The 9,912-nt window shown below is 40.6% G+C and overlaps 1 protein-coding gene across 9 annotated transcripts in view; it reads right to left on the bottom strand.

The window, feature by feature from the left end:
- The window catches only part of LOC124393153 (spermatid perinuclear RNA binding protein), a 76,119-nt gene that overhangs the window by 42,480 nt on the left and 23,727 nt on the right, over positions 1 to 9,912 (bottom strand). Inside the window, exon 1 of one of the 9 annotated variants that reach the window (XM_046860628.1) lies at positions 2,851 to 2,870. The exons of the other annotated variants lie outside the window; for them this stretch is intronic. The gene's annotated coding sequence lies outside the window, so the exon portion shown is untranslated. Of the gene's footprint in view, positions 1 to 2,850; positions 2,871 to 9,912 lie in introns of those variants that run through there. 9 annotated transcript variants of the gene reach the window in all.

Raw genomic sequence — 9,912 nt, 5'->3', positions numbered from 1 at the left:
CCAACTCACCCAGCTCTTCACTACAACCACACAACTACAACTACAACACTGCACTACAATATTTCAGTCTCTGTTCCTTTGCACTGCATAGTGCAGACATAAACACGGACCTCCTCCACATTTGTTCAGAGGGTCAGAGTTTTATCTGAATGCAGCTTTAGACACTGATCAAAGTCATTTGAAGGACATAAATCTCTTTGTTGAAAGTTGTCGAAGAAAATTCTCCGGATGAGAATGTTCTTGATTCATTTCCTCATATGTGCAGTATTCTGAAGAGCAAGTGATGAACAGAATTTACCAAAAATGGCGGAAATCTCCCGCTAGCTCACACACCTACATACACATCATCATCAAAACAAATGTGTCACACACCGATTACTGATCCTGAAAGATATTTGATTGTTGTACTAATTTGATTTGATATGTCTGATTAGGAAAATCTGAGCACCATCTCGTCCCCTATCCCCCATGCTCTCTCTCTCTCTCTCTCTCTCTCTCTCTCTGATGACCTAAACATGCTCCCGAGATCCCAAAGATCCTTCTGCTTTCTGGTTCTGTCTGATCCATCTTATTGCCCTTCTTCTGAACATTGTTCTCCTCAATCAGAGACTCGCTGCAGTTCAGGATGTTCTCCACATCAACAGGCTGCAGATCCATGAGGTTGGGGATCAGTTGGGTGGGTTGGTGGATGAGAATTCCCTCCCATTTGAGTCTTGATCCTCTCAAGGTTTCTTCTCCATACTATCATCTGGCTCACTCAATATATAATTCTATATAACGCTAACATTTATTTGGATTTAACTTTAAAGCGTCTTTGAAACAATGTCCATTGTTAAAAGTGCCACACAAATAAAACTGAAGTGAAAAACACGTCATGAGTAGAGCACGTGACTAGATGTGAAAGGAAACAAGCAACTGATGAAGAAGTAGATTTTTCAATAAAAGAGTGAACACAGAGCCTGTATTCATCCTTGAATTGCTTTGTGTTCATGTTCGTGTCTTGACAATGCGTACGTGAGATTAGAAAATAAGAGTCGGGTGGCCGAGTGTGTGAAAGAGAGAACGCAACAGATTTAAAAATGAAACAGGAAAAAAAAAGTCGTGAGACACTTTTTTCGACGTGTAAATGAATGGGTTCTTGTATGAGCTCAAAATACTGCTTCTGAAAATAACACACACACACACACACACACCCCATTTAAAAGTACTTAAACATTCTTCCCCTGTGAGCTATGATTACACACAAAAACATAAACAGACACACACATGCACACAGACACACGTATAGAAACACACACACCTTATAAATTTCACATCCCACATCAGTGATTATAAAGACGACTTAGAGACGAGGGATTTTAAAAAAAGCTCCATTAATTATTTATAATAAAATACTGTGTGGATAATTTAAGGACAAACAGCTGAAATTAAAAATATAAATTCTCATTAAATAATTAACAGAAGCCGAGTGATGTGATTTGCATAATGCTGCCTGTTTAAATCTGTTAGTGCTGATCTACAGAACAACAACCAACCAGAAAAAACTAGAAGAAGAGAAAAGGTCTGGAGTGAGGAGAGAGAATGAGCAGTGTGAGGAGAATGTGGAGGAGACTGAGGAGCATGTGGAGTGTGTGAAGGAGAGTAAGGAGAATGAGGAGCATGTGGAGTGTGTGAAGGAGAGTAAGGAGAATAAGGAGCATGTGGAGTGTGTGAAGGAGAGTAAGGAGCATGTGGAGTGTGTGGAGGAGAGTAAGGAGAATGAGCAGCATGAGGAGAATGTGGAGGAGACTGAGGAGCATGTGGAGTGTGTGGAGGAGAGTAAGGAGAATGAGGAGCATGTGGAGTGTGTGAAGGAGAGTAAGGAGAATGAGGAGCATGTGGAGTGTGTGAAGGAGAGTAAGGAGAATGAGGAGCATGTGGAGTGTGAAGGAGAGTAAGGAGAATGAGGAGCATGTGGAGTGTGAAGGAGATTAAGGAGAATGAGGAGCATGTGGAGTGTGTGAAGGAGATTAAGGAGAATGAGGAGCATGTGGAGTGTGTGAAGGAGAGTAAGGAGAATGAGGAGCATGAGGAGAACGTGGAGGAGCACGAGAACATGATCATGGTGGGGAGATCAAAGGAGGTAAATTGCTGAAATAAATAAACAAATTGAAGTTGTGTGTTCAGCAGTTTGTCCTGAAAATATCAACACAGTTTTTTATTATAAATCATGATGGAGCTTTTAAAAAGTTAAAATTAAGCTTTGGAGCTTTAAGAAGATGAGAGAGAAAGAATAACAAGGAATTGGTCAAATAAAAGTGCATCCAGCACATTGGGGTGTGTGTGTGTGTGTGTGTGTGTGTGTGTGTGTGTGTGTTCAAGTATGTGTGTATTCAAGTGTGCAAACAATCTTTATCAGCCTTTGTCTTTTGTTTCCTGTTTCTGAAGTTTAATTTCTCACAAGTGCATGCGCATACACACCCACACCCCACACCCCATACCCCACCCACCCACCCACACACACACACACACACACACACACACACACACACACACACACACACACACACACACACACAGTTCTAAGAAAGGAAAAACACTCTTTTAAAGTAAAATAATCAGTGTGTAACAGTGTGTCTCAGGGTGTTTTATTCCTCTGGCACCAACACCACAATTTTATTCCCTAAAAAACGTGTTTTCTTTTTATCCTGTTATAGTTACAGTTACTGTAAATCTCAGTCTTTCCCCCAGACTCTATCTCTTTCTCTTTCTCTCACTTTCTCTTTCTCTCACTCTCTCGGGTAATAAGACGGACAGAAACGTGTTATGAATATAAAATCTATCATGAAGTCAGAAAAGTTACAGCTTTACCTCTGACTGATACAAAGTGCTGACACTGGAGACTCCTTCTGATCATTGAAGATGATGATGATGGAGAAGAGCGTCTTTAAGGTGCAGTGTATTCGATGATTTCAGATGAATAGGGTTTAGTGTCTGTATGGGGTTTTGGTTCACTAATCAACAGACCCGCCCACCCAACACACATACGCATACACACCACAGAGAACGTGTGAGATGCAAGGACACACACACACACACACACACACACAAATTACACACATTACCTACAGCATTTCTGAGCATCTCATAACAACAATGCAAATGTGCTTAAGGTGTCTTAGAGAGAGAGAGAGAGAGAGAGAGAGAGAGAGAAAGTATATGAATATGAATATGAGAGAGGAAAAAAGATGGAGAACAAATATATAGAGAGAGACCGGAGAGACAAAGCACTGGTAATGGGACAAACAGAAAGAGGAAAAAAAGAAATGAAGAGGAAGAAAGTCAGACAAACAAATAGACAGAGAGTGAGAGTGTGAGTGAGTGAGTGAGTGAAAGAGAAAGAGAAAGAGAGAGAGAGAGAGAGAGAGAGAGAGAGAGAGAGAGAGGACAGTAAAGGTCATAGAGAGATGATGGTTCAAAAAAGCAGAACAGAAAATATTATCGCTGTTACACAGGGGAACACAAACACACAGACTTTGTATACTGTGTGTGGTGTGTGTGTGTGTGTGTGTGTGTGTGTGTTTATATACCACAGAAAGAGGAAGAACACACAGGGAGCGAGGGAAGCAGAGAAAGAATAAAACACAGTCAGCTCATCACTTTATATGCAGCAGTAAATAAGTCGTGGTCTTCTGGGCGTCCAGCTGCTAAATCCAACACAGCTCCACACTGAGCACACCATCACACCACACACACACACACACACACACACAAACACAGTCTCTCTCACTTATCAGTGTTTATCTTAGCACAGCAGGTCTCACTCTGTTTTTACAGAAACATGTTAACAAGGCCCTGAAACAGAAACCAGATCAGAAGCAAAGACGACCACCTGCTGGTCCTTTTACACACACACACACACACACACACACACACACACACACACACACACACACACACACAACACACACGCTTCCATGAAACAACCACACAGAGTTGTGTATAAGTATTGTTTAGGAGCTTGAATGTAAACTCCACACACCTGCGTGACTGCAGAGATTCCAGCGACATGTCAGTGAAGATCGAGATGATTTTATGTAAATCAGGAATACGAGCATATGGAACGATTCTTCAACCGATCCTACAGTGTGTGTGTGTGTGTGTTCTGATGTTTCATTATTTATTCTCTTACAATCAGTGGAGGATGAAGGACACAAAGCATGTAGTAGTAAAAGTAGAGACACTCAGTAAAATGTGACTCCAGTAAAATTGTTATTTATCCACCACTGATTACAAGTAATGAATTAGAGAGCGTAATAAAGCGTGTTAGCGACGTCTTAGCGTCCTCACAACCCATCACATTTAGTTCATGCTGCGAAGCATTTTACTACTAACTTCTATTATGACTCCTCCCCCAGGGATTACAATGTAGGAGCTGCTGATTATTTGCATCTCTCTCTCTCTCTCTCTCTCTCTCTCTCTCTCTCTCTCCTCAATCAAGCCGCATAGTTTCCGGAACTGTAATATAATACGTTATCGTTTCCACAGTAACGTACATACACAGGGACTTCAACATACACAAGGACTTTAACAAAGGGGTCATTTGATGCTCACAAAGAAACAAAAACCTTCAAAACACACACACATACACACACGCGCACACATACGCACGCGCACACACACACACACACACACACACACACACACACACACACACACACACACACACACACACACACACACACAGAGCTTTAACATTCTTGCCAGAGATCCTCAGGAGATCCCCAGTGGAGTCGAGTCCAGAACCTGCAGCACCATCTGGTCCTACAGCAGCCAGCACAGCAGGCCACACACCACTGCCCCCTAATTCTCAAACATGTCCACGTGCCTGTGTGTGTGTGTGTGTGCGTGTGTGTGCGCGCACAAGAGAACAAGCACGACACAGTGTTTACAACAAACAGAACTATAATTTTTATGAGAGAAGAGGAACGTGCAAGATGACTGAACGCGTACATGCGTGTGTGTGTGTGTGTGTGTGTGTGTGTGTGTAGGGTATTTCGCATGTTTGCACGTGAGATTTTAATAAATCGGTTTGCGAGCAGAGTAAATCCCCTCAGCGACATTAGATCATCAGCAAACAGGCTCAAGTACAAGCTTAAGGTTTTAATTAACACGTAGACGTTAATTAACGTCGTCATACAGCAAATAAAACGTGTTGATTTCAATTTACATGTAATAAATATAAACGGATGCATCTTCATGGATCTGGCTTTGTGCTGGAACAGGTTTTGAGTCTACTAGTTCAAGTGAAAAGAAAATTTCATGCTACCGCATCCGAAGACGTCCTGTACAATCGTGTGCCTGCGCTTACAAGTAACGATCGTGTCGCTTTTGCAGGAAATGAGTGACAAGGGAACTAAAGAAATGAGAGAACGTGCAGCACAGGATCACGCAGAAGAATCTTTTTGTGGATTCGTAAGTTCTTTACAGAATCTTAACTCATTTGCACAGAAGTGACTTCACTTTCTCACCAAGATCGCAGCTTTGCAACGCTAAGAAAATGAGCGTCTGTCGCTTTCTCTCATGTTAGCATGAACACACAAGCTGGTTTAAAATGAAGTTTATTTGATGATGCAAGAATGGTGAAAGAAAAGTTCAGAGTGTGTGATGACTCGAGACTGGACGTGATGAAGACGTAAGAGGAAAAAATTGAGCAAACAAGTGGGATGGTGCCATTAAACAAGAAGTGAAATAGCTGATGTGTTTTACTCCTTTGGGTCTGCTTATTTTTGTCATCCAACATAAGTGTGATTCATATGTGCACACACACACACACACACACACACACACACACACACACACACACACACACACACCTCTTCTAACAGTGTGTATGACACACACTTAGTGACAGTTGTGTTGTGAAGTCATCCATGTCATGAACATTAAGAATATGTGATGAGTAAACTAAGGTGCGTGTGTGTGTGTGTGTGTGTGATTCTATGCTTGTGTCACTGAGAGGTAGGTGTCGTGTGTGTGTGTGTGTGTGTGTGTGTGTGTGTGTGTGTGAGATTCTATGCTTGTGTCACTGAGAGGTAGGTGTCGTGTGTGTGTGTGTGTGTGTGTGTGTGTGTGTGTGTGTGTGTGTGTGTGTAAAGTCTCAGCCTCTAATGTCTCTCTGCTCACAGCAAATTCCATCACACTGTCATTATCTGCTTTACTTACAACTCAAATTGAAAGCCTTACAAATTTAAAGAGAAAAAGAACAAGAAGAAGGAAAAAAGAACGAGAGAGAGAGAGAGAGAGAGAGAGAGAGAGAGAGAGAGAGAGACACACTGTCTCTGTTTTTGGTCGGCCCCTGGGAAGCGTCGCCATGGCTACATCCTTTCAGTGGCACCCAGAATCCCAATGGTACGAGAAAAGAAGATGGGAGGAAATAAGAGATGCAGACAGCAAGCAAACAAAATAAAGATAAAATAGAAGAGCAAATGAAAAAAAGATGGAGAACGGGAAAAGAGAGGGTGAGAACGAGTGAAAGATAGAGGGGAAGAGAGTGACAGACTAAGAGTGAGAAAGAGTGAGAGACAGAGAGAGAAATAGATTATCACTGCATAGAGATTCACAAAGGGTTAGAAAGTAGAGATCTGACTTTTGAGAAAACAAAAGGCCCATCCATGATTTTTCAAGTGCTCTCTCTCTCTCTCTCTCTCTCTCTCTCTCTCTTACACACACACACACGCACACACACACACACACACACACACACACACACTATATATATTATTATTATTATTATTTTAATTAATTAATTAATTACTCAACAGATTTCTAAAATAAAATCAAGAATAATTTTTGTTCTTTTTATTATTCTCAAGCCCTGAAAGCCGCACCCACTCACACTTCCCATCATGGTGATTTCAAGTTCAATAATGTGAAATATAACAATTTAGTGATCAACTTGGTGATATTAGACACATCAATCTCTGGCTGCAAAAGTATTACATTTTCCCTTCCCCCCCCTGTTGCAGCTTGACAATGCCCCTGTGCACAAAGCCATGAGTTGGAGTGAAAGAATAAAATGCATGCAGCATTCGATTCCACTTCACACGCTTCTGTTATGTTTATATATAACATATTATATACCTGTAGGTTAAATCCTGGTGAAAGGAATCCTGAACCAACATGGACCAACACGACTCCCATTCCACACTTCAGCACCATGCAGTTCCGTCTGGACTGCGGCTCTTTGGAAGCGACTTGACCGTATAACATGACAATGAGCCGAAGAGCAGGTCTGAGTTCTGTACGTGTTATTTAGAGAGCAGACAGACGTCTGGAGTCTAAATCCTACTGAACTGCTCTGAGGTGAACTGGACCACAAAGAAGATCTCCTACTATACTAGTGAAGAACATCTTTGGAGAGTTTTAAAGAGACACAGAGCATTTCAGCTGATTGTTTGGAGAAACAAACCGTCCAGATGCTGAAAGTGTGTAAAGTTGTTCTTTATGCTAATTGAGGATTTCAGTAATAATAAAGTGAAACATCTGGACATTTATAGATCTGTTTTTCATAGAAAAGATGTTATAGAAAAAACATAAAACCATAGGTACTGTACCTCCACAGTTTTCACAGACCTTGTATGTAAAAACTGATATTTTAAATTTTACACACATCATAAACACACAAGGCAGTAAAAGCACTAAGTGTGTTTAAAAGTGTATTTAGAAGTGGGTGGAGGTCTGATCGAGAGCCCAGAAACATCCCCCACACTCATATTTCCAGAACTCAGTGCTCACCAGCTCTGTGTTTATAGATGCTTTTCATCAATTTATCCTTTCAGGGCACGTGGCCCTGGTCCTGGCCCTGGCCCGGCCGAGCGAGGGATAAACCAAGAGCAATACAAAGCAGAGACACACAATGACGGGATGTCATGAGGAAATAAAAAGAGTGAAGGAGGACAATCGCAGGAAAAGATAAAGAATTTGGAATTTTTTAAAAGGAGATTACAATTTGGTAATAAAAAACTCAAAGTGTGAGCACGAGAGAGAGAGAGAGAGAGAGAGAGAGAGAGAGAGAGATGCTTACACAATCACTATGACTGACATCAGCTGCATGAATATTTCACACAAAGGCACTGAACAGGAACTCTGAAAAGCAGCTCCATCGTCTGCAGTACGCACAATACCACCCTGACTAAACTCATATAGCAGACATGCATGATTAATGCCTACTCGAGCAGAACCATTATTTGTACGAGAAACAGAGACAAGCAGAGATGAAGCTCGAAGATGAAAATGAGACACAGAACATCAAAGTCCATGGTTTCTCAAGGACACTGCGGAACATGTGTGTGTGTGTGTGTGTGTGTGTGTGTGTGTGTGTGTGTGTGTGGAAAGCTCTAGAGCTGGTAGTCTGGCCTAATTCATGGTAATTTAAACCACCAGAGACTGTTCTCTCTCTCTCTCTCTCACTCCATATTTGGAGAGAAAATCAGGGAGAGAGAGAGAGAGAGAGAGAGAGAGTGAGAGAGAGAGAGTGTATTGCTGCCTCTCTACATTACTGTAAGTCATTACCTGCTTTACACGAGAGTCACCTAAATTCAGACTAATACGAGACTATAAGCCTCACTATGAAAACCACGTTCCAACTTTTTCACCAGAACTCCTTCAGTGCAATGTGACAATAGCATCCATTTAAAAAACTAAAGAGCAGCAAAACCTTGTGGCGTGTAAGTCAGATGATGAGCTACGTTAGCAGTGTAGAATCGTGAAGATGTAATAGGTGGCAGAAACTTTGTATTTCTCTTTAAATGATGATGGACAAAGAGATATGCTGCTGGTTGTTGCTTTACCGGTTTCTTGGGAGCCTGTATATACATATACACACACACACATGCGCACACACACACACACACACACACACACACACACACACACACACACACACACACACACACACACACACCTGCTGAGATCCTGCACAGTGAGTCTGATTCCAAGCATCTGATCAGTACGTAGCACGACCCAGACTGTACTTAAAAAGACTTTTATTTACTATGCACAAAAATAAACCGACATTGGGGGGTGGGGGGGTGTAGAGGGAGCATTAAGGTAGCGGTGTAACAGTACATGTATTCATGCCGAAATTTCTCAGTACAGGGCTTTTTTAACAGCAATCTTTTTTTACGTGCAGAACCTCTGAGTTCCCAGAACAAATTTAGTGGCTGCAAGTTTAGTTTGCATTTTCTTTATGTAAACTATTTTACACTATAATCTATTATACTTAACTTTTCCATTTATTTAATTTTATTTAATCAATTTAGTATTAAATATTTATTAATAATTTGAGCCAATTTAATGCATTTGCATTGCATTTATTAGATTTTTTTTATTTTAATTTTCATAAAATATTTATGTATTATTTAACCAAGCAGACACTTTATTCAAATATGTTTAAAAATCTTAACTGTTTAAATGTTGATAATAAATTGTGTTAATAAAAACAGCAGTTTAAAAGCAATAAAAGTCTAATTTTACTGTTTGAAATACTGTTAAGATTTTTTATTTTTTATTAAAATAGCAAACATGTTTTTTATTGGGACATTTGACAATAAAGCAAACCTGAATTTAAACTTTGAATCTTTAATATCTCAGAAAAATATTTTATTATAATATTAAAATTATATAGTCATAAAGACCGACTTTAAGGCATTCAAATGAGTAGAAACATTCTTCTACAGGCCTTGTGAGTCTTGAGGTAGAGTATAAGACTTACACTGAGTGTGTGTGTGTGTGTGTGTGTGTGTGTGTGTGTGTGTGTGTGTGTGTGTGTGTGTGTGTGTGTTTATTTAGAAAAAGCCAGTGGCAAGAATGCAAGTGTGTCCCTGAGGAGGTGTAGGTGTAGATCAAGGGAGTGTTCGGGTTTGAACCTCA

This window comes from Silurus meridionalis, chromosome 11 (genome assembly GCF_014805685.1).
Source record: "Silurus meridionalis isolate SWU-2019-XX chromosome 11, ASM1480568v1, whole genome shotgun sequence".
Taxonomy (NCBI): Eukaryota; Metazoa; Chordata; class Actinopteri; order Siluriformes; family Siluridae; genus Silurus; species Silurus meridionalis.
The sequence above is the reverse complement of the archived record's forward strand: the minus strand, read 5'-3'. Positions and strand labels throughout refer to the sequence as shown.